The sequence below is a fragment of the Triturus cristatus genome, chromosome 7, assembly GCF_964204655.1.
Source record: "Triturus cristatus chromosome 7, aTriCri1.1, whole genome shotgun sequence".
In the NCBI taxonomy this organism is placed as follows: domain Eukaryota; kingdom Metazoa; phylum Chordata; class Amphibia; order Caudata; family Salamandridae; genus Triturus; species Triturus cristatus.
Window position 1 is genome coordinate 1,661,348,484 of NC_140590.1, and position 26,152 is coordinate 1,661,374,635.

A 26,152-nucleotide genomic window follows, 5' to 3' on the forward strand; every position below is an offset into this window, starting at 1 on the left:
GGGCTGAAGCCCACAAAGTATAAACAACATGTCTCTTCGGGACAGCACATGCGCTGTCTAGAGCCAAGACCTAAAAATGGAGTAGTATTAGTACCTTAAAATAAAATCTCTTAGGAAATAATGTTAAATTAAATTATATTAAATTAGTTAAATTATTTAAAAATGTGACTAAATATAACATAATGTTAAAAATAATTCACAAAAAATACCACATATTTTTAATTTTATTAGAAATATTTTAATAACTCTTTTGCATTTAATAATTAATTTTAATCTTCAGAAAAATAGTTCTAATTTAATGTAGTGTATTTACACTTCTGGACACCGGAATGGTGGCCAGACACACTAGGTCCCCTTCACACTCCTGTCAAAAAGGCTAAAAACTTGGGAGTCTGGATAGACAACAAACTTAGCCTCAAGGACCAGGTGAATGAAGTGGTCTCTTCCACCTCCCACATTCTAAAAGTCTGTAAGAAAATCTTGCCAGTCCTGCCCAAAGAGAGTCATCAGTTAATCATCACGGCTCTAGTAATGTCCAGACTGGATTATTGCAACAATTTATATGTCAGCATCCAGGAAGGACTAATGAACAAATTTCAACTCCTGCAGAACGCAGCAGCCAGATTGCTGACTGACCCTCCCAAACACGCCTCCATTTCAGCAGAAACCAGAAGGCTCCACTGGTTGCCAGTGGGACAACGGGTACAGTTTAAGGCTCTGTGTACAGTACACAAGGCACTTTATAGAACTGAGCCCAACAATCTCGAAAAGCAGTTCCAATGGTACACACCAACTAGATGTTTACGCTCTTCAGATGTTAAACTGGTGGCGGCGCCTTTCGCAAAAAAAAAGCCAACTGGGGGGAAGAAGCTTTGTGGTTGGGGCTGCTAAGGCATGGAATGGCCTCCCGATGCATCTTAGAGCCTTGCCAAGCCTACTGGCCTTTAGAAGGGCTTTGAAGACTTGACTCTTTGCTGGCTAGGCTCAATTTCTGGGTTATCTCCCCTTTCTCGCCTTTGGACCCATGTAGGATTTCATGCAGCACCAGGACACCTTCAGGTAGCAGTTCGCGCTGTAGAAATGTCAATAACATTAACATTAACATTACATTAATTTAATATTTAATTTAAAGTTAAGTTAATAGTGCTGTATTTTTTTGTTCTTTAATTTTACATTTAAACCAAATATATGAAATTAATTTACATTATTGCCTGTCATAAAATATTTTTCAGATTTTTTTCGATTTTAATAAACATTTTTATTTTCCCTATGCTTTAACATTGGAAGACTCCACATTCAGGGCAGAGATCTCCGAATGGTAAAATATAGAGAACTTTCAGTATAATAAATAGATATCTAATATCTTTCAACAGCAATCACCATCTAATATTGTGTCCTATTATGGGCCACCCAAGCATCTTGTTTGTTCATATTTAGTTTGCTGTAAGAGCCAGCGTCGTAATTACTGTTATTATGTTAAGCATATTTTGGTGCCTTTGCTCCATATGAAAATGTTTACGGAATAAATGTACTTCAAGCTGCATCACCAGAACACAGTAGACCCACCCCTGACACGTGATGCACACAACACGGCACCGAAAACGTATTGTTGGCAAAGCGTTCATCCTCTCACTAAACTATGTATCAAAGCCAGATATATTTCCATTCTTCTCTTCAGCAATAGCACATATTTGACACATCCCCTAGCACCATCATTTGAAAGAGGCACCAAAGCCATAGGGGTGTCTAAATGTTGCAATAGCACACCCATCACCTTTGACAAACTTACAAGTTAGTGTGAACACTACACAACCTAATGTGGATAACATTGTTCTTCATCGGTAGAGTTTACTCCAGCCGAGTACTGGACAAGGTGCACTTTTGCGCAACATATTATGCTATAAACACATCTATGCATCCATTGATTTTCCCTCTGCATAAATGTTTATGCATTTGTGTACTCATGGATATATGAGGGCTACATAGATATTTCGGATTACTGAATTAATTGAAATTTAATTCAAACATGGGGTTAACCCTAAGGGTTGTGTAAGTGCTAATAAATGTGAGTACTCTGGGCTGTCTGAGCCCTTCATAAATATCTAGGGGTTCTCCAAAAAGCTGGACACATACCTATAAGGGTGTAAATGATTATGCATACGAGTGCTCCCGGTTATCTGAGGCCTTGGTAAGTAGCCGGAAAGTTTCAAAAAGTTGGACGTTTACTCCATTCATACAGTTTAAGGGAGTAATTCTCTGATTGTTTTGGTGAACTGTACCTTAAGCTATTTTCTTAAATGGGAACTTGCAGTCGATCTGTACTGTCCTGCAAACAAGGTAGCAAGCCTTGAAAAGTATATGAGGCGGTAATAGCAGCCGCGTGTGGGGTGCCGCAGGACTCTTCACTAAGTCCCACCCTTTTCAACTTGTACGTCGCTCCCCAGGTTAAAATTATATAGACCCTGGAGTTTTCGGTAGTATCTTATGCTGATGACACACAAATAGTGGTGTCTATCCCCAAAGACTCTAAAGAGGTGGGCCATAGGTTCAGCTCTTGTATGATGCAAGTTGATCACTGGATGAAAACGAATTGTCTAAAGTTAACTCTGGCAAAACAGAGGGCCTACTTTTCAGAAATGATAGATCTGTCTATCCTAGATGGTGGCCCCAGAATATGAGACCCCTGCCTACACCAGCTCAAAAAGGAAGAAACTTGGGAGTCCACTTTGATCATCAAGTAAAAAGCTCTATCCTCCTCAGTATTATACACACTAAAACTGATAAAGAAAATCAGACCTTTTATCCCAAATGAACTTCAAAGATTAGTTGTCACCTCCCTTGTCCTGATCAAACAGGACAATGGAAATGCGCTATTGATTGGGATCCGCAAGAAGTCTCTACAGAAACTGCAAGCATTACAAAACGCGGCAGCCAGACTTCTTGCCGGAATTCCCAAACATAAGTCAGCGGCTCAAACTTTGATTAACCTACACCGGCTACCTATAGCAGAATGTCTAGAGTTTAAAACACTATGCATAACTTTTAAGGCATTGCATAACTCTGGACCCAGCTATTTTTGTAGTAAGTTAGCCTTATACTCGCCAAGCAGAAAGCTTAAATCCTCCGAAGCGAGGCTACTATCCACCCCTAGAGCAAAGCTCATGGCCTGGGGTGGCCGAAGTTTCTTGCTGAAGGCAGCTACACTTCAGAACGCACTACCTCTACCCATTAAACAGTGTTCTGACTTCCTGAGCTTCCGGAAGCAAGTTAAAACCTGGCTGTTCTCTCACCGATAATTAGTAATTACCTCCGTCCAGGCCTCACATCTCCTGTCTACTTCAGCGCCAAGACGCCCCCGGGCATTTGAGCGCTATATAACCCTATGATCAAATCAAATCAACGTAACTCAAGCAAGATGGTGTTACCGTAACTCTTGCCTTCTCTTTTAGGCATAGTTTGGTAAATAACGTTACAGATACATTTTAGCCACAAATCCTTTTATTTTGCACCCCATATATATGTATGGGATTGGGAGGGTGAGCGTGGGTCGCTCGTTGCACTGGAATGCATGTGAGTATGCTTAGGGGATACATGTACATAGGTGACACACGTCCTTCAGGAGAGGGCAGAGTAGTATATTCTGCATGTCACTTATTCAACACTTTAAGGAGCCCATGTACTTGATTTGCCTAATTTGCCAACTTGGTGAAGTATTTTACATGGGACCATGTTGCTTTGCAAAAGTTGGACCACCTGCTACTGTAACAGAAGCCCAATTTCTCCTGCCCTACACAGGCCCAGCTCCAGGATTCTGGATCTAGGAGGGTTGTGACCAAGGGCGTTTATTAGGTGGTGTTACACCCCCCTAATAAATGTATCTTCCGATAAATAGTTGGGTATGGGTGCTTTCAGACGGGTATTGAGAGATGCCAGTCAGAGTTCAGCTGGAATTTTTACATACACACAGACAAAAACGCACACACACTCTATCACTCTCTGTTTTGGAAGCCCTAAAAAATGTAGGCTATTTTACCAAATATTGTGTTTTCTCTGTTAGTACACCTACCAATCTGCATTCTTCTCCCTTTCCACTGATTCTTAGGCAAGTAGCTGCCAGTGTTTGGGGAAATTGGCGCGGTGGGTGGGAGGGGATGAGGGGGGACATAGGGGTCATGAAGGGAGGGGAGCAAAATTAAAAATAATATTAATGTTTAAAAAACACCTTCAGCCGGCCACGTCCAGCGTCCCGCTCCTCTGCTCCTCTTCTTCAGGCACAGGCTCCCAGCCTGCCCTGCGGCCAATCCTGAAACTGCCCTCGCAAGAGAGCAGCTTCTGGATTGGCCTGGCCGCTCTCGATGAGCGCTCCAGGACAGACTGGGAGCCTGTGTCTGCTCTCTCCAACCCCAGCATTGCAGCTGGGGTTGGAGAGAGCTTCAGTGCGCATGAAGGTTTGGCTGGCCTGAGGCGGGCGACCAAACCTTCATGTACAGTAAAGGGAGTGCACCACCACTGCCCTCGGTGCTGTCACCCCCCAGGCCCCGCCCCCAAGACTCGTCAGGAAAAGAGTAATACAACTATCTTAGAGAACAAGCTACGACCCTGGCGTAGCAGAGAATGTGTGATGCAAGAAGAAGCATGAGTGAATGGGCATGGAATAACAAAGGTCTCAAATAAATAAATAAATAAATAAAGGTTTTTGCGAGAATTAGACCTTGACATTTCTACTATTTTGACATGTTTAAGAAGTAAAAACGTACATATCTTTAGTTATATAGATCTTATGTAGAGGACAGTTTGCCATGAGCTGTGTGGATAAACACGCCGCGTAGCGTGAGGGGACTGTCTTGCACTTTGATGCAATGATCGATTCTGCCAATCGTTCTATTTCTTTTGGATGCATTATCTTGGCTGTACGCATGGACACAACTGGACCACTCTTATATGGATTGAGAACAAAGTTTATGAAATTGTTATTCTAACTATTCCTGATGAAGTGATTGATTTCGGGATGTAATTATGATTTATGATGTTAAAATGACTCATCCATGAGAGATGGATGATACATTTTTCGGCTAATATATAAATGTATTGTCTAGCTGGAATGATCTTGTTTGTAGTTACTGTTTAAGGAGATTTGTCAAAGAAGTACTGTAATAAATTAGGAAATGTGTATAATGGGTAGGTCAGAATGTTATTGATGTTTATTTTAGATGACTCTCCACCAAATGTAACATTTATTGTTACAGTGGAAAATTGTTACTGTCACCTCCAGCGCAAAGGGAAACACTTTGTGTTCGTATGTGCTCATTGTTTAAATATCAGAACGCCATCACAGTGAAGTTAGCCGATGGCTGGAGTGGGCTGACCCATTACCCCAGGCAGTATGCTGCAGCGGGCGGAAGAAAAAGGAGAGTGACACAAGTACAGATCAATGGATGACTAGGGATGGCTGAAGCACCTATATGTTAGTACATTATGTATATATTTACATATTCTTAGTATTATCAAAAGGTCTTGGTTAATGTCAGGCCTAAGAAAAAATGTTTTTAACATCTGGACCATACTTAGATCATTCCTTCAGATTTACTTTTAAAACCCACAGTTCACAGAAATTTTGTAATAATTATGAGTTAATTTCCATACTTCACAGAAATTAAAGATCTACATGCTTTCCGGATTTCAACGAATGAAAAGGTTTGAAAATAGTGTTGTGTGCTACAGCCACAACTGGCCGTAGCGGGCACCGGGCAATCCCCCGATGCGCCGCACAGGTGGGTGCCAGTTTTGGGCCCCTGGGGGCTGTTTTTGTTACAGGGCCGTTTTTGTTGCATAGCTGCAAAATCTGCCCTGTAACAAAATCAGCCAAAAACTGGCCCTGGCAAAGAGCTCAGCTGCACCCCCACACCCCCGGGGGGGGGGGGGGGGGGGCGGCCGAGCACTTTGCCAGGGCCGGTTTAGGTTCCCAGTCCGGCCCTGGCTACAGCCGTATTATCAGAGCATAATTTCAGGCGGTGGTTTATTGTGCTCAGCCCCAGCACCTAATTGTCAACACCCGAGTTTCTGACAGTCTGAATCAAGGTGGCGCTGCCTGACTAATTTAGAGATTACCACAACAATAATTAATTATTAATTCAATGTACTTTAAAAATTACTATTACCTGCCGCCCAAGCCATTCTTAAAGCTTTGGGGGCCTGGAATAGTTCGAATTGTCACACTTGTAGGAGCGTGATGGTTAGTAGTTGTGTTGTTACTATCATTGGCAGCACTGGCAGGGACAACGTGTGGAACAAGCTGCAGTGGCCTCCTGATGAGAGCCCTGGCACTTATCTTTTTTTCACAAACTAAGCACTGATTAAGTAAAAGTGTTTCCAATATGCCTGTTCCTATTTAAAAAATGTAATATAAAAATGAATAACAGAATGTTATGAAGTGGAGTTCCACTGACATTTACACCCCACTTTGCCTCCTTGTTGGTTATCAACTCACAATTGTACCATGTTTGCATTACAGCACAAGGGTGTGTTTTGTCTTCTCCGTCCGTCCTACTCCTTCAGACTCCCCGTTCATCCTCCTTCAGCTACCTGTTTCTAAGACCATGTTTGTAAGACCCGTTTCAGGAAGCAACTTTGACACTTTTTTTTTAAAGAAAAATCCTCACCTTGTGGGAATTGGTCACACGGTTGTCACAGCCATGGAACCTAATCATGGATACCTTAAGCAGGTTGGCCCTGTAGATGGTCTGAACATTTTGGGACTTATTGCTGAAAATGTCCTAAGTTCCAACTCAAAATGGAATATTTTTGTTTTTGTATGAAGAGCTAAGATCTCTGTGGAGGATGAAGCTAAAATTCAGTCCAACAATGTGGAAGGCCAGTCTGATACCTTGGCAAGTGCCGCTGAAGCTCTGGAGAACATTTTTCAAACATTTATAAACTCTTCTGGTGCCCAAACAACCACAAGAATACACTTCTAAGACCCTCATGACCTCAGGGAAAGGCACTTAGAGGCTCTCATGGTGTGAGGCAGAGACCCACTGCAAAGTTCAGTCCAGGTCCAGCTGCCACTGTACTTCTGGGCACTTCAGGAACAAAAGGCCTCTTGTAGTTTAATGCCCCGGTAGCCATAGAGACAGTCAGCTAGCTGACCCTTGGAGCCCACAACCTTGTCGAACATACAAGATCCAGTCCTCTTCTGGTCTTCCACAGGCACAGGTGGTGTTTTGAGGAGGGTGCTTTGGGGTGCCACATTTACGGCTGACAGTAGCTAGTCGGTAGGGGTGATTGCTGGGTGGGCTAAAGGCTGCTAGGCCCTGGCCTACCAACTTTTTTCAGTAGGTCTCATTTGTCAATTCCAAGATGGCCAAAGTCTGTAGTCACATTAAACTTGGTCTCTGGACTCTCTGGTAGCTGAGGGTGAGTACGGAAGAGTGCTATGGAAATTACTATTGTCCTACCACATCTCATATTAACATCTAATTTGAAGCAGGCCCTGGACCCACAACAAAGTGAGACAAAAGCAGGTTTTTTCAGCAACCAGTTAGAGGATACATAAGAATTGTGATCTGCTCCTGTTTGATCCCTTTCAAGGGTGCATCATGTTTACATGGTCCTCAGATAGGTCTTTCAGACAGATTTTGACCCTGTTTTACTAACAGAAGGAGCAGCAGCCCTTACCCTGAATGTTCAGCTGAGCTCAGAGGAGTCATAACTGCCCATTCAGCTCTGCCTATTAATCAAAGTGGTCTATTATGTGGCTCCTAGAAGTTATTTCACACCTCATTAATAAAGGCTAATTGCCGGCTGGCCAGCTGTTGGAGACCTTATGTAAATTAGACTCCAGGAGCTTCAGGCGGAGTAAATGTAACTTCCCGAAGTTACTTTTCTTTAATACTTATTAAAAATCCAACTTCACAATTAAATTGGATTTTTAATAACTATGAAAAAAATTGGTTTCATTATTTCCCTTACTGGTCGAAAGGGAGTAGGCAGGACAGCAGTAGCACATATGGCCAGTGCTGTCATGGAACTGTTGCCAGTGCTTTTCTTTATACAGTAGGCACTGGCACTGCTCCTTCTCATTCTATATCTGTGTTGTATTTCTTTTTTTTTGCTTCCGCATCATCGATCTCAGCTGTAACCTGTTTAATCATGACTTGTCCAGCTGCAGAGTTATCGGCACAGAGCAAGAAAAGGTAAAAGCTAATCAGTGGGGGAGGCAAACCCAGCTCACACATGCGAATCTCACAGCAGTAGAGGAAGTAGAGGAAATAGTGTATTTTTAGCACGCCCCAGCAGGTGACCGGTAAATGTAAGAGTACAACGATTCCCAGCAATCGCCTCTCAACACCGCATAGGGGCACATTAGGGTCCATGATCTCAGGATGAAGCAATAAGCAAAAGCGAAGGAGTTGCCATATATTCTTGGGCCTCGAGGAGAAAGGCTGCAGTGTTGCATAGGTATCACTTGTCATATCGCCGTATATTAAGTTTCGCAGCCAGGCTTTAATTGCTGGGGCCGCAGAGGTGCCCCAGTTTTTGGACACCTGCCTCTTTGCAAGGAGTAGGGCAATGGCAGGGAAGCGTTGTATTCCATCGTCCAGCAGTTGGACATAACCCAACAGTGCCAGTAACAGGGTGGGGCCAAGACAGCGTCAGTCATGGAAGTGAGGTTGCGAAACACTTCCCCCCAAAAAACCTGAACCAGCGGGCATACCATGCCAAGTGTATAAAATTGGCGTTGGCAGTTGCGCATCTGTGGCAATTGTGGGGTCTAGAAGGGTCCATTTTGGCAAGGAGTGTTGGTGTGATGTAGTCTCTGTGTAAATATTTAAAGTGGAGAAGTTTGTGCCTATAGTTGTTAGAAACATACCTAGTCTGTTCACAGCAGAAAGTCTAAGGGGCATATTATCAAGAATGGCGATAATGGGCTAGATAATATGCCCTTGAGAATTCCAATAGAAGCCCATGTTCACACCAGAACCTGGGCTTCTATTGGAATCCTCAAGGGCTTAGTACCAAACCCATTATCGTCGCTTGAGTGGCAGTTTCCTGCCGCTAAAGCGGCGATAATTTTAACGCCGTTCTTGATAATATGCTCCTATATCTTTTCAGTCACAGGTTGGCCCAAATCTCTCTCCCGTGCCGTGCGGGCCTTCCCTCCCACAGGGGGTCGGAGTGTCTGAACTAATTGATGCAGACGGGACACTAAATGTGAGTTATCTGCCGATGTAATAATAAGAGAAAGCGGGAGGAAATCTCCCGGTTCTGCCGTCGAAGAGCCCATTGCAGCCTGTATGAAAAACCATGTTCTATATAAAAGGAACCTGGCCATCGGGGACACAGTGTGTCCCTCTGCCAGGCTTAATACGGCTCGCAATTCGGAATCTTGGAAGAGATCTCCTACAGCATGCAGTTCACATCGGGATAGTGTATGCTTAGTCAGGGTCTCAAGAGTGGAGGGGAATCCATGGATTGTCATGTAATGGTAAGTGTGGAGAGTAAAGAGAGCCTGCATTTATGTACCGACACAGTTTTTCCCAGGACATGGCATGAAGTGTTTGGATTTCAGAGGGTGACCCCTGAAGGCCGAGCAGGAGAATTGTCAACGAACCTGTAAATATTCAGGCTTCAGGTATTGCAGCCTAGCATCTGGATGATACAGAAGTATGCATACTGTGCCTGCGCGATTAAGTAATACAAATAAAGATCCGAGACCCCGAACCACGCTGAAAAGACATTATCAGTGTTTGCCAACCAATACGTGCCTGACCACTGACCCAAATTAGTCTGATTAGCATGCTCCGCAATACGTCAAAAAATGTAGCCATGAGTGGGATAGGGATATTAAGGAAAAGATATAAAAAACGAGGTTATGCAACCATTTTTATAATAGCAATTCTGACAGCTGAGGAAAATGGAAGTTTTATGCATCTGTCTGTTTGGGATGATAGCCGATCAATGCATGACTGAAATAGAGGCAAATAACATCTGAAGGGGTCCGGTGCAAAAAATGCCCAGATAGCAAGGGGGTTCATCGCTCCAGCGCTGGGGAATGTCTATCTGTACAGGAAAGGTAGCATCGGCTAAGGGAAATATCTCCGACTTGCACCAGTTAATGACCAGTCCAGAAAAAACACTTAACTGGACCACTTCTCTTGAGAAATTGAGATAGATTAGTGCTGGGCTCCCGAACAAAGAGCAACACGTCATCTGCGTAAAGAGAGGCCAGCAGGGGGCCCGATGGAACCGAAGTTCCCGCTGCAGGTGTCGCTCTTGGAGGTGTCGCACGAGGGGGTCTATCTGGATAATAAATAGGAGTGGTGAGAGCGGACATCCTTGCCTGGTGCCCTGCGATAATGCAAATTGGTCAGTAAGTTCGCTGTTTATTCGAAGTCTGGCTACCCGGTTAGTATAAAAGAGACGTACAAGCTCGCGGAATCCACGGGGGAAGCCCATCTTGCCCAGCGTGGCATGGAGAAAGGGCCATTATAAAGAATCAAACTCCTTCTCAGCATCTAACAGTATTGCAGCAGCTGGGAGCATGGCTCAATCTGATTAATTACCGCAAAGATTGTACGGAGGTTGAATGACGTAGACCGGTTAAGGACAAACATTGTCTGAAAAGGGGATATCATCTGATCCACCAGGAAAGAGATACTGGTGTCAAGTACCTTGGCTAAAATTTTATAGCCCTGGTTGAGCAGAGTTAAGGGCCAATAGGATGCACACCTGTCAGGTGATATACCCGGTTTGACAAGCATGGAAATGACGGCCTCCCGCATTGTAGGAGGCAGTACACTCGCCTCCAGGGCCTCAGTGTACATTTCGAGAAGATGGGGGACAAAAAATGCTTTGGACGTTTTATAGAAGATACCGGTAAGCCCATCCGTGCCGGGGGCATGAGATCCATTGAGGTCATTTATAGCCTGTGTCACTTCATCCGCCGTTATGTGTGTAGACAGGAACTGACAGTGGCTCCCCTCAATCCATTCCATAACCACCGTAGCAAGATAGTCAGTGAGGGCGGTGTCAGCAGGCAGAGAGCGGGATGTGTATAAGCGTGAATAATAAGAACAGAAGGCTGCGGAGATATCAGAGTTCTGGGTGAGAGTAGTGCCATCGTCTAAATGCAATTGCGTGATGAAGGAATAGCGGTGGCGGGGTCGAAGGAACCCAGCCAAAGTCCGGACGGGCTGCTATCCCTACCCGTATATTCTAGCATGTGTGTACCTGCCCAGATAGTTGACTTCGCGGGCGGCAAGGTCCTGAAACTCCGCCAGAAGAGTCGCCCTCTAGTGAAGAGAGGAGGGCCGGACATCCTTCGGACTCTGGGCATCCAGATCCCTGAGCTTCTTCTTGTCGTGTCTAGGTCCCGGCGGTTGTCGTGAAGTATACCGGCCTGCTTGGCCATATATAGCCCTCTCATATAACATTTAAAAGCTTCCCATACAGTGGTATAATTGGGCACTAAGCCCAAATTAATTTGAAAGTATTCGACTATGCCTTCTTTGACTTCGCTATTAAAAACAGTATCAAGCAAGGCCTCCAACGGTAATCGCCAAGATAGGAAAGGTCTTGCAACGCTGGGGATTGTAAGGGATAAAAGCAGTGGTGAGTGATCCGACAAAGTTTGAGCGAGGTAGTGAACAGTGAGCTTGTGAATGAGAAAATCAGGGGACAAGTACCAGTGGTCTATCAGGGATCATGTACTGTGTGGCGCTGAAAAAAGGAGAAGCCTCTGTCAGTAGAGTTTCGATGACACCAAGCGTCAGTCAAGAAGTGGGCCTGCAGCAGAGCCCGAAGTGCCCTCATGGAGTGTGGTTTGGTGATGTGGTCAGGTCCCGGGGTGTCAAGGGTAGGTTGTACTGTCAAATTAAAGTCGCCCACTATTATTATAGAATTGATATGTAAATTAGAAATATGCGCGGAGATAGAGGGAAAGAAATCAGGTGCGTCTATATTAGTGGGCGTATATATTGACCAGTAATATGTGTTTTGCTCCAAGATCTCCGACAACCAAAAGATATCTTCCCTCTGGGTCCTTAATTACCTTATATATTTTAAAAGGGACAGTCCTGTGTATCAGGATGCAAACCCCTCTGGAGTAGGTGCTGTAGCTGGCAAAAAAACGATTGTCTCCCCAGTTGGAGGCAAATCGATCGCCAGACAAGGGGGCATAATGGGTTTCTTGCAGGAAGTCAACCTTCACCGCATGTCGAGTAAGATAAGCCAGGACTTGCCTCCGCTTACGGGGGTTCGACAGCCCCCGCACATTCCAGGACATACAATTCAGCTCTAGCGCCTCAGGCCTCCCACCCATTTGTGTCATCGCCGGCATTCCGATACAGACAAAGAGGCGCTATCATACACTTTGGAATATGGCTGAGCAGCTATATGTTGCACACCCTGTAAATAGCAATCAAACATGTGAACATATAAAAAAAAAACAACCCCTAACCCTTCACCCCCCTTCCACACCGGATAACCACCCAACCTGTATCCGGTGAATCCCATCTTCCCGATATAGAAACTTAGGAGATCTCCTGGGGGGTAGGCAACACTCAAAGGAGGCCACCAGATCCTCAATGTTCATAGTGATGTGAAGCCGAATGCAGCCAGCCTATGAAAAACAAAAACAAACAAAAGCAGAAAGAGAGAGAGAAATAATAACTTGTAGCAAAGTCAAATAGCTAGCAGCAGAGCAACAACCAGAGCGCTAGTTCGTAGAATCTTCGGTCGTAGAACCGGCCTTAGATGCATGCTTTCCCGTACCTGTCCCTATGGAAAAGGTTAATGTGAGATTTAACTCTCTGTCATGCCTTGGTCTCTCACTTTCACTTCTCACCATGACTCCTTCACCCTACCCTTTCTTGTTCTATCGTGTCCTCTCTGGCCAGCTTCTCACCCCCCTACCCTCTGCATCCAGGCCTAGATGCACTAAGGGCTTGTGTTGTCTAATGTCACGCAAGGTGACGCAAGGCAATGCAATCCCTTAAGTCAGATTTGCTATGCCGTGCAAAGACACCTTAAGTGGCTCTGAGTGGCTTAGTAAACCTAGAGTAAAGCAAGGCAGAGCAAGTAAAAGTAAAAGACTAGTAAAAGTGGGAATGTGGCAAAATGGTACGCCATCCCAACAGAGGTGTAACAAGGAAAAATATCTTTATTTCCGTAATGAGGCAAAATATATTTATTTCTCCTCATTATTTCCTCTATCCATGTGTGTTGATGCAATGGGAATGCAAGGAGTCCATAAATCTGGTTCTGGGTGTCTAAGGCTGGCTACCCACATAGTGCTATACTCTGACCCGTATAATATACTAGCACTTTGGGGAAGCCGGCCCAATCCACAAGGCTCCTTCCTCTTTCCCTCAATCTTGTCTCCTCCTTCCACTTCTTAGGAAAACCCTTTCCAACCCCCACCCGCTCAACCCAGTCATTTGAGATCACCTTCGATTGGACAGAAGCCTTACAATTAACCAACTTTACATAACGTATTCTACCTAATTATGCCTTATTAGCACCTTGATACCCAACATTAAGGCGCCTTTAGTTGTATAGGTACATCAATACTAAATTGATACACTGGTGTGGCCAAAGTGGGATTTGTTTTTTTTAAATAAATAAAAATTAACGACTCCCACACCATGAGAGCTTTCTCCGAGGGTGTGGGTATCATTTACATGTTCTTGCTGTCCCTTACTGCCAGGGTTTTTACGGCGGTAAGGGAGAGTAAAAACTAGTCATTCGACTGCCCACTCTAAATCGGTTGGGTGATCTCTGACAGCTATTACTCCATTGGGCTGTCGGAGGAGTATGTAAAAAATGGAGACGGAACAGTCTCCATCGCTGACATACTTAAATTTCACTCAATTTTAAACCAGGTGGGCGGACCTTCAGTTTGTCGGAGAGGGTATTCCGTTGCTGCGCAGCCGAACTCTAAATCGGACCCCTGTGTTTTGAATGGTCATGGTTCTATGCTGGTCTTCAATCTCAATTTAAACTACCAGACTACCTCTTTTTATATTTAACTTGTGGGGATGATTGCAGGTGGTGGGAATCCACTGTCATTTGTAGGAATTGGACTTATTTTTGGGACCAGGTCTTACTTTTCAACAACATATACACCCCAGAGCAAGAGCGAAAGGCAGAAAAGTGAGAAAAACAGAGAAAGAGAAGGATAGGGAGCCAGGGACAAAGGGAGAAAGCAGTCAAGAAAAAGTATGTGCAAAAGATAAATAGGAAGTTTATGGAGGTGGAAAAAACAAGGCATGAAGTAGAATCAAACTAGACAGCTTTGGTGTTCTGCAACCGGTCCGCTAATCTCCAGATGGACCAGTGGGCCACATGTACTGAGATCCGCACATTGCAGTGTACAGATATAAATGTATCTAACTCATTGACAGCTCCACTCTAACGTATGGGCCAGTCCCCTTTTTTGGAAAAGCGAAAGCTTTGTGTAGTATTACCCTCACCCACCAGGCATGGATGGCACTAATGTAGGTGATTGAACCAGGTGAGACTTTGACGGAAGTGTGACTACAGGCTCGTCTAGTCACCCTGGGACCTATGGAGCACTTAACAGTGTTCCTTTATTCAACACCAAGTAGGTGTATGATTTAAATCTAGCATGCAGAGGGCATGATTGTAATGCACTTTGCGCTTCTAACCTAACAAAGTAAGGCGTGGTCTCAGGGAGTGAGATTCATGGTCCTGATGAAAGCCACAGGGAAGGGTGGCCGAAACATGTACACCAAGTGCGAGAAGGAAGGTGGAGTCATTAAACCCCAGCAAACTTCCATCTTATCTTTCCCAAATTTTAACCACACTGACTGGAGGATTTAATAAAACAAGATATCCTACCAGCCAGGTATTTTTAACCCATGAAGACCCCTTCAAACTCCTATCTTCCATTATTAGTGGTCTGATACTATTCGGTGCTCCCATATAACTCATAGGTAGTAGCACGTCCCAATCCACAGCGAAACGGGCGGAACCCAGTGATGAAGCAAGCCACCAAGGGGTAACCCCGGTGGGTGAGGGTTATACTACACAAAGCTTTTACTTTTCCCAATTGGGACGACTAGCCCATACGTTAGAGTGAGTCTCTCAATTGTAAGTTGGATTTTCAGGTAAAAAGGATGAGCCCTCCTCTTTACCACCTCTCCTCCCCCTTTTATGTTAATACAAGTGAAAATATATGCCTGTGATAGATGCAGGAAGGAGTGACATCATCAAAAAAGCAGTTGTCACTCTTTTATTAATGATTTGGGGTGGCCAAAGTAAAAAAAAAATGGTCAATTATCATTTCATTTCCTGTAGGAAAATGGTAGGGAACGATTCGGCGACAAGTGCGTGAATGGCCAGGGACTGATTTTCTGTCTTTTTTGTATACACAAAGAAATAAGTTGGGAACATTTACGATGGGGCATTCCACAACATCTCCAATTGAAGAGCAACAGCACTGTGTACAGAGGTGGAAATGCTGCTGAAAGGGAATTCACTTAGACCAGTGGAAAACAATCTGCTCGGTCTGAACAACTGCTGCCAAGTAAACACATCATTCAGTTTGATAGTTGCAAGGTGTGCAGTTTGGGAGTTTGTAGGCTGTACAAACTTCAGACCTATTGCTTGTCAGCCTGGCAGCACTGGGGAGTGAGTGTAAACAAGATGATGCCACAGAAAACGAACATTGTCAAAGCCTGTAGGTCTTGGTTTAATGTGCACATGCATGCATCATTACTACCACATTAGAAAGAGACGACCAGGAGGGAGAAAGTAAGAGGGGAAGATAAGTCCCTCATGCAATTCAGTGCACGCAATCAAGTGGAGGTGGAAGGATACACCCATGCAGCCAATAGCATTAGGTGAGAGATTAATACTCCTCTAGCCTGAGCTAAGACGTAATTGACAACATCTCAAATTATTGGCTGACAGAGGCTTGTCAAAGACAGCCAATGGTTGAAAGGGACGGACCCAAAGCTCACTCTGTTTATTGTCAGCAACAGGTATGTTTGACAGCAGTGCTGTCAAAACTCAGGCCTAAAGGAAAATGTGGCATACTCCTTACCCAGACCTCCCGCGTTGGTACCCCGATGGCATGTCCAGCGGGCCCTATCAGCAGCTGATGGCTGCACTGAATTATTTTTGACATTTTTCAAGAATAATTGGGCTATAAAATGAAAATATGGCTCACTTTGTCAATATTTTCAGTAAAAAACATGGTCACTCATCTAGGATTGACTATGTTTTTATAGATAAGCTATCCTTGAATAGGTTAATTGAGATTCAGGTTATGCCAAGTCTCCTCTCAGATCATTCTCCGGTTCAATTTATCTATCAGGGTAAAGGGGTGCAGCTCCCTTCCAGGTGGACTCTAAACCGGGCCAAGCTCTTAGAACCAGAAGTTATAAAGGCTGCTAAGTCTTCAACCTTGGAATTTTTCTCCTTCAATATGGGCTCAACATCAATGGATTATATTTGGGATGCATATAAGGCGAATCTAAGGGGGTGCCTCCACGGTATTATTAGCTCTATAAATCGAATTGAGGCAGGGCAACAAAAAGACATCGAATGGAAAATAAGCCAGCTAGAGAAAGAGAGGAACGATCTAAGTAGAGGAAGTAAAGAACGATTGTTGCAGGTTCAGAAGGATTTAGAAGAAACGCAACAGGAGTATAGGGGGAAATTAGACGCAAAACGTAGAGCGCAATGGCATTCCAAAAATATGGAGAATTTTGAATATGGAGAAAAGGCTGGTGCCCTGTTGGCTTGGAAGGCTAGAGCTGACCAAGCAAGGAACAGCATTAAAGAACTAATAATTAATGTTGAAGGGGAAACATCAGCTAGCTTTAATGATATGCAAGCCTGTCTCCTCTCTCTTTTTTCTGACCTCTATAAAGAAGATTTGTTACCTTCTTCAAGTTCAATCCAAGCATGGTTGAGGGATAAAAGGTTACCCTCTTTGTCAGAGGAAAGCAGCAACAGGCTAGAGGCTCCTATCACACATGAAGAAATAATAGAGCAAATAAAGAAGTCTAAAAACAAAAAGGCAGCTGGTCCAGATTCACTTCCAAGTGAAGTGTATAAGCACCTGGCAGAAGAGCTGACCCCCCAATTAAGTACCATCTTCAACTCAGTCTATAGCTCTAAGGGTAGGGTTCCGGTAGGGTTCCTGAGTCCTGGAAACAGGCAGCAATTGTTTTGATTCTGAAGCCTGGCAAAGATCCTTTAAAAGGAGACTCGTATCGTCCAATCTCCCTGCTAAATGCTGACTATAAGATCTTTATGGGTATATTAGCAGGGAGATTGGCCAAGGTAATCTCAGAGTTGATCCATGTAGACCAGAAGGGTTTCGTTGCTGGACGGCACATTCAGGAGCAGACACAGTTGTTAATCGGGATCATCGATTTGGCCACGCAGAGACCAGATCCTCTGGCTATAGCTGCTGTAGATGCCGCCAAGGCATTCGATAGAGTTTGTTGGATGTACCTCTGGGAAGTAATGGCGAAGGCGGGTTTTGGACCTATTTTTATTCAAACGTTAAAAAATTGTTATTATGGTGCCTCGGCCAAAATTCTCCTAAATGGAATATTGACATCAAGCTTTTCCATACAAAGGGGTACTAGGCAGGGATGTCCAATGTCGCCTCTATTGTTTAACATCTATATAGAGCCGTTAGCACAAGCTCTAAGGTTAGATGATTCAATCCAACCCTTTAGGTCAGAACAATACAGTTGTAAGCTAGCTCTATATGCAGACGATCTAATTATATATACTAGTGACCCTGAAGGAGCTGTCCCTCGGGTGGAAGCGCTTCTGTCTAATTTTGGGGACTTGTCTGGTTATCTGATCAATAGGTCTAAGACAGAAGTAATGTGCTGGAATTTAGATCAATGGTCTGGCAAAGTTAGTACTGAATTCAGATATTTAGGGATCTACATTATTAAGAATCTGGAAATGATCCCACAGATAAATTTGAACAGAGTAACCAAAGAAATAGATCGTCTCTTTAGCCGATGGAGGAACCTGCCCTTGACCATTTTTGGAAAAATTAATTTGGCGAAAATGATTATCTTGCCTAAACTCTCTTATCTATTTTCTACCATCCCCCTTGTTTTTCCTAATAATTGTATTAGTAAAATACAGAGTAAAATCGGGAGTTTTGTATGGGGAGACAAGGGGGCTCGGCTGACATGGAAGAAGTTGAGACGAAGGCTTGTTAAGGGGGGGTTGGCCCTCCCAGATATCAGTCTGTATGCGATAGCTATCCAGTTTAAAAGTATTCGGATGTTATGTGTGAAACCCGAAAAGTCAGCGTGGGGTAGGCTGCTGGGAGAAATGGTTAGAGCTGAAGGAGGGGTGGGGGCCAGTCTTTTCTATATAAGTTTGGCGCCCCTAGGTTCTTCAAGCGAGTTCGTCTGAAGGTGCTGAGGGTAGCCTTAGAGCTATGGCATAAGATCAGACTTAAGTGGGGTATTGGATACTACTCTGACTGTGCCCCAATTTGGGATTCCCCTGGAACTCCGGAATGCCTTAAAGACACATTAGCGCTACCTATTAAAAGGGCGGGTATTAACACCTGGTCCGAGCTGGCAGACTCCAAGGGGATTCACCCCTGGGAATACTTCCAAGCTAGAATAGGGGCTGGATTCTGTAGGTTTAAATTCTTGCAGCTGAAGTCTTGGGTCAATGCGGAAAAAGGGGAATTTAGAGGAAACCGAGATATTGAAAGCTTGTGTCAATCTATCAATCCATTGAAGAAAGAGATCTCAATATGGTACAAACTGTTAATTGATGTTGATGATCAGAAGATACCCTCTTCTGAGATGGTTTGGTCTGGAACATCTCTGGGTCCATCTATAGGTTCTTTGTTTGAGCCATCTTTGAAGATTTTATACAAGCAAGTTAAACCTGCTTGTTTGAAGAAGAACCACTTTTTTGTTATTAATAGGCTGTACTATACCCCGGCAAAGATTGCTAAATTCGCCCCATCCCCCCTCCTAAATGTTTCAGATGCTTATTACCCTTGGCAGACGATTTACATGTTTTCTTTGAATGTCCGGTTTTGAAGAACTTCTGGAAAGAGGTCGGAGATTCACTTCAAGATATTTTTAAGATCAACATTAGCATTAATTTGTCATTCGTGTTCTTTGGAGACGATGGGCTAACAAGTCATATAGTCACTCCACTACAGAGAGGCCTCTTGCTATACTTGGTTCTCTTGGCCCGGAGAGAGATCTGCAAGAAATGGAAAGACCCCCAACCACCAACAAGGGAGAACTGGCTCAGGGCCTCATTTAGTATGGCTCGTTTGGAGTATGAAAGCGCTGCAGACAAGCCATCTAATGTCTGGTATCCTCTTATTTGTTGGGGACGTAGTCTCCGGTTAATAGAATTGGTCCAATGATTACATCAAGCTACCCTAAGCTAAGGGGTTTGGTCGGAGACCAAGGTGATTGCGGAAAAGCCAGGAGGCCCTCAGAGTGTTAAAAAGGCTTTATAAGATCCGCATAGAAAAGCTTGGTAAGATGAGTACACAAAAAAAAAAAAAAAAAAAAAAAAAAAAAAAAAGATCGTAGAACGGGCGAACTTGCGACACTCCTGGGCTTAGTTGGTCAGGCTTAGTTGTCACATCACGAAAATACTGGTATATTTCGTGAGTGCCCTGTTGGAGCTGAAAACTTTTTAACACATTTATTTGATAATGTGCTGCTAAATGCATTATTGAGCACATTCATTTTTTAGGGGGCGAGGAATGTTCCCGATCACCACTGGGGTTCTCTCTGCAGGTCAGGACAGGTGTTTTCACCCACCACTTTCAAACATCACTCACGGCTTCAGGGCACCTGCCCCCAGCCAGTGCTTAATATGAGACAGTGGTGTCTGGTACTCGGCAACGGACTTTAATATTCAGCACCGGCACTTATTACAGTCTGCCACCTGGTGGCGTTGTCTGTCTAAATTACGGATGAGCACAACAGCTTTTTAATCATTCAAAATACATTCACAATAACTAATAGCTGCCACCCAAGCCGTTCTTGTAGTTTTGGGGGCCTGGAATAGTCTGAACTGTCACACATGTAGGAGTGTGATGGTTAGTACTTGTGTAGCACTGTTATTGGCTGCGCTAGCAGGGGCAATGGATGGTGCACGCTGCAGTGGCCATCTGATGACAGCTCTGGTACTTATGCTTTCACAAATTAAGCACTGCCTTCAGCTGTCCAATTCCTGGCACTGCCTCCTCTAAAACTGCTCCGTTTCATAGGGCCCTTGGCCCACGTCTCTTTCAGTGGACCGACTACCCTTCACTCCTTATCGCCCATAGGTCCAAGGAGATCCCTTACAACTCACTCCACCCTCCCCCTAGACACCCCCATTCTCTCTTCACGCCCTGCCTCCCCCCATATGCAAATCTTTGAAGTTGCCTCCCCTGAGAGCAATTATGCAAGTTAAATTAACACCTCTACTTCGCTGCTGGAGTGGGTAAACCTATTTTAACATGCCCACGTTCCAGTTGTGATGAGATTTTGCCTCACCACATCGGTTTAACCCTTTGTGCTCCAGCCTGGCTCTCTATCAGCCAACAGCTCTTGGCGCACATGTGCTGAGGATAGTTTATTTAATCATCCTGTGGGGGGGTTGAGGGGCTTGGGGGCTGGAGCTTAAGCTGAGAAAGCACCACATCAGAGACACCCCCACCCAAGTACCTGGCAGCCACCTCCAGCACGCTCCCAGCGCTCTCATTTGAGCACCGCACCCGGCTCACTCCCAGGTGGGGCATCTTGTTGTCTAGGGGGCACCTGGGGGTGTAGCACGGGAGAGGGGTGCATGGGACTGGAGGCTCCCCCTCCCAGCCAGAAACCTGCAGTTACAGAGCCGAGCAGCGAGCTCGGGAAGGGCACGCGGAGTGAGTGGACCGCAGCTCGACGGAATGCAGGCAGGTTGTGCACATCCTCTGCAGAGATGATGTAACAGCTAACAAGCCCCTGATTTATGGCGCTCCGGGCGGACAGATGCTGAGTGCAAGTGAGAGGGATGAACGGAATGTGCTCACGATTTTTTCTCAACGACGTCTCCCTCGTTTCACTCCTCTTTCTGTATTTCATTATTTACTTCCTTTCTTTTATGTCCCTACCTTTCTTTTTTCTCTTCTTTCTTTCTTTTTCTTTTTTCCTTTCTTTCCTTCTTTGATTTTTTTCTATTTTTCTGTCTTTCTCTACTTCTTCCTTTTCTTTGGCCTTCCTGATGTACATCCTTTCTTATATCCCACATGTTTATCATATCCTTTTCCCCTCCTCCCACCCTCCCTGCCCCTTCTCCCCTCTCCTCTATGCTAAGAAACCACCACACCAAATCTCGCAGTTAACCAGGCTGAGTGAACAAACAAAAGGATCCCAAAAATGCCCTTCCTTGTTGGTGTTATCAGAATGAAGGCAAATCTCCTGCCTGAAGATGATGGGCAGGCAAAATTAAATAAGCAGGAAACAATGAGTAATGCCTAGACATTTAAACTGAAAAAGAAAATAAGAGACTTAGGGGCATATTATCAAGAAACGGCGTTAAAATTATCGCCGCTTTAGCAGCAGAAAACTGCCGCAAAAGCGGCGATAATGGGCTTGATAATACGCCCTGCAGAGTTCCAATAGAAGCCCATGTTCTAGTGTCAACATCGGCTTCTATGGGAATTCACAAGGGCATATTATCAAGCCCATTATTGCTGCTTTAGCGGCAGTTTTCTGCCGCTAAAGCGGCGATACTTTTAACGCTGTGCTTGATAATATGCCCCTAATTAAGTTACTTCGCCCTACATGCAATGCGGGTGGACTGCCTTGTCATGTAGCCTACTTGACATTATTTTCAGTGCTTAATTTGAGCCAGTGGTTTGCAGGGCGTGGCATAGGCACTTAACTGTCAACACCTGGGCTTATAGCGCGAGCTCGACCCATAGGTATTGGAGCGCTTTTTATGAGCTCCAGTTAAGGGTTGTGAAAAGAGTGGGTTTGGTGTTATTATTAGAATCATGCTGATCATTAACTTAAATAGATTTAACTTACCCTCAAGAGAAAGATCAGAGCTTACGTGAGTTTATGAAGATTTGGAAGAGAAATAGATCTCCTATGTGTTACTCTTGAGTATGTTGCTGTACACCGTAGCATGCTAAGAGCGGGCTTTAGTACTAGTTTTAAATCTGGCCTGTCCAGGTTTTTGCTTCTCGTAAAAACTGGTTACCCTAACACAGCTGCAACTCAGACACCGGCTCATCGCCCATTGCCCGAGTGCCCGCCTTACCAATCTGACCCCCAACTGCCGGGATGAGGAGGGGGGGAGGAAGCACCTATCCGCTCAGTGGGCTAATGCGGGCCCTGGGGGAAGCAAGGTCGGCAGACCAGTCTTCCCCCGGGGGATTCGCGCGAGACCACGGGACAGGGTGGGGTTAGTTAGTGGGAGGGGGTGGGAGCTTGGTAGGCATATAAGGGGGCAGGGGAGGGAGCTCTTCCTCTTCCTGCCTCCCAGCGCCGTCAGGATAGGGTTTTAGTAAATTTGACCACCCGCCCACCCTATTTGTTCAGGAGTGGGTAAGGGGGTAATTGTTACAGCGTGCCAGTTTAGGACGGGTTGAGGTAGTGTGTGGCGGTATTTGGGAGGGGGGGAGTCCATGACGGGCATACTCACCCTTCCGGGGAGGGGGATACAGGTGCAAGGTGGGGGTACGTCATGCAGGAGTGCGATGGCTGGAGATGCTGGAGGAGGTTGGAAAGAGAAGTGAGGAAGCAAATGGGATAAGTGAAGAGGTCGATGGGTGATGTGGGTGTGAGTAGTTGGAGTGTGGGAGTGAATGGAGGAATGGATGACAGGATGTTGGGGGGGATTGTTTGGAGTTGTTGATGTTGTTGTTATATTTGGTGTCAACCCTGTCCTAATAAATGGCCTTTTACGCTAGCCAGTTGGTGTGGAGTGGTTATTGCACGAAGGACAGATCTTGAAGCGACCCTGAGCATATCCTCAATGTCCCCAGCCTCTGTGTAGAACAAAATGAAGAAATCTGGGCTCATTATCTCTTTCCTTAAGCGAGGACCGGCCAATTTTTTCCCTTTTGTTACACCCAGGCTATAATCAGTTTCTGCCTGAAGAGCGGGTCCGGTTATTATTTTGGCCCTTATGTTTTCATTAATTAAAAGGGAGGCTTGTGGATTGCAGACGGCTCCCCGGATGCCGACATCTTCATTTTTCACTGTCAGGTTACAAAAGGCGCGGGCCCGCGTGATCTATCCTGTCGGACGGCAGCACCAGGGCTCGTGCTAAGAAAGGTGAGGCGTGCTCTGATTAACGTATGGAAAGTGGCGATATCTGTATGCGGCCTAACCTCATTAAGAGAAGTGCCGGCAGGTTACACGCCTGTCTTTACTCTAGAGGGTCCCTGTGGGAGGAGAGAGCAGAGAACGCCGTCGAGCGGGCTGAGGAATTATGAATATAAACACGGACTCGCCTACAGAGAAATCACAAAGCTTTTTTTTAAATTGGAATATTTTATTGCATTAGAACAAAAATAACAATGCAAGTTGTCCAAATATAAAATATCATAACATGGAATCATATATTATACAATACCGATTGGCACCTGCCTGACGCCAAAGCACGCATTTGGCAGTGAAGGGTGCGTGCGTACATGTCATCACGTTACGTTGACGTAACATTGAAATGTACAAGCACGTATGGGCGATGACGCATGCGCACTGAAAAATAACCCGCTTTTCTTTTTGTGCTGATGCTGATCAGCATCGACAAACAAGCATTTTTTTCTTTATGCTGATTCTTAACTGCATTGGCAAAAAGCATTGCCAAAATCAATAGGACGGCATTAGAAAAGCCAAAAGGTGAGACTTACAGGTTTTGCCAATGTTTGATTTTCTGCAGGTGTAGGTTTGTAAGGAACACTAGACGGGTTTAGAGGCAGAACTGTCTGTTTGTTCTTCTAGTGGCCCAGGAGACGGGATACTACTGTTTCTTCCAAATAGTGGTCCCGATGACCTTAGTTATCATGACTCTCCATTGGTAGCCGCGGCCGAGCCATCAATACTTACGCAGAGGAGGCGGTTTCAGATGCCACATAAATCTTAAGGACAATGTTCATTTAGAGATGGAGTCTGACTTATGCATGCAGTTATAAAATCAGGATAGTTAAAAAGGGAAATGGCCGGCATTTATGATTCCAAATCGATTTTACAAAGTAAGATATGGCACAGGAAAAATGGCGGCTTCTGCCTAGGCTTTGAACGGGCTTGTGTCACTCCATGGATGGGGCTTGGCGATCACTCAAGCCCTCAAGCCACAGTCTCTCCAAAGCACTCAACCTTCACATTTTCGAGATTTGGGTATTGTGTTTAGAATCAGATTATCAATGAGCTCTGTGTATTCAGCCAGACGATGACGAGGGAAAATTAATTAATTATTTTTTCCCCTCATCATCGTCCGTCGAAATTCCCCTCTCACCCAGACCCACCGCCCCACCGCTGTTACCTGCACAGGCCACAGCTGTATTTACAAGTGCCAAACAGATGTAGCAGAATGGTTAGGATCCCTCAGGCTGGTCGGTGATTTTCCAAATAATAATTGTACAGCCATGCTGTACAACAGTGTGGCTACTATGCAGCATGGCTAAAATAAAACTCTAAAAATGCTCTATGATGTGTAGGGGTGGGCGGAAGTTGCGAAATCCACTTTCGCAAATTATCGCGAAAATGTTAAAAATTATCGCAAACACGCGGAAATATCGCGAAGATGCGGAAGTTTTTTTCCCGCATGTTCGCGAGATTTTCTGCATGGTTGCGGCTCGCCAACTTACCCATGTGGTTGCTCGCGGCCATCTTGTTTTCAGTTGTCTCGCGGTGCATGATCGCGAGAAGAAAGACGTGATCGCGCGACGCATGACGTCACTGCGGGCGCGAACTGTCGCGAGACAGAGCAAATGGCTAAAAACAATACAACATTTCATGGAGAACGCGACCGGATCAAGAAAACTTGTCGGCGAACGCAGGGATTCAGGTAAGGCGATCGCGCGCGCGCGAGAATGTATTATTTTACAGCGCGAGCAAGAAACAAATTATCGCCAAGCTGCGGAATGCGGAAATTTTGACATTTTCGCGCTTTCGGCGGAACGCGAAAATGGCAAATTATCGCAATTTCCGCGAACGGAACGAAATTTTAGCCCAGGCCTAATGATGTGACCAGTGCTAATGTTTTTTTTTTTCTTCGAATATAAAAAAGTGCATTAGTGCCATTTGCTTCATAGTACCTTTTAAATTACTTTTAGCGGTGTGCTCCCCATCCCCTCTCAACTGTCCTTTCTACCACCTGTGTCCTTCTCTCTTGCCCTCTCCCCCCCATCTGTGTTGCCCAACCTATTCACCTTTTCAACAAACGGTGGAGTGGTTTGGGATATGAGGCACCACTAAGGGAAGGAGGGGGGTAGAGAAGGACGAGGGGGGGGCAGAGGACAGGGGATGGGAGCGCATGGACACTGGATGGCAGACCACAGGGACTGAAGCAAGCGCATGGACGATAGAGGATGGGTGTGAGGGGCTGGGGCAAGCGCACAGACAACGGAGGGTGGGCAGAGGTGCTGCGGTAAGCACATGGATAATGAAAGTTAACTGAAGGGGCTCAGGTAAGCACATGGACAATGGAGGGTTGGCAGCAGGTACTTGGGGAAGCGCACGGACAATGGACAGTCGGCAGGGGGGCACTGTAGCATCACATGGACTACAGCACACGGGAGGCAGGTGGAAAACACACACTCTCTTGTTGAGTGTGAAAACAAAAAGAGAAAAGTAGCACCTGCAAAAGTGAGCAGAGTAAGGACACAGTAATGTGTCCATGTTCCAGGGGAAGGGACAAACACAAGCAGATGAAGGAAAACCTTTTTGAAGCTGATGAATAAAAAGTAAGCATATAAGAGTGAAAATGAAGCCAACCAAAGGTAAGCAATTGGCAGCCTTTAAGCCTACTGTAAAGCAGCACATGTTCTTGCAAGAGTTTTAGGCGAGCTGAAAAATTCGCTTCCACATAGTGCCCCCTTCTCTAGGACATCTCTAATGTTACCAATGGGTTTAATTATTTTCCTCTTTCTTCTGGGCCATTACTTTAGGGTCCCTTT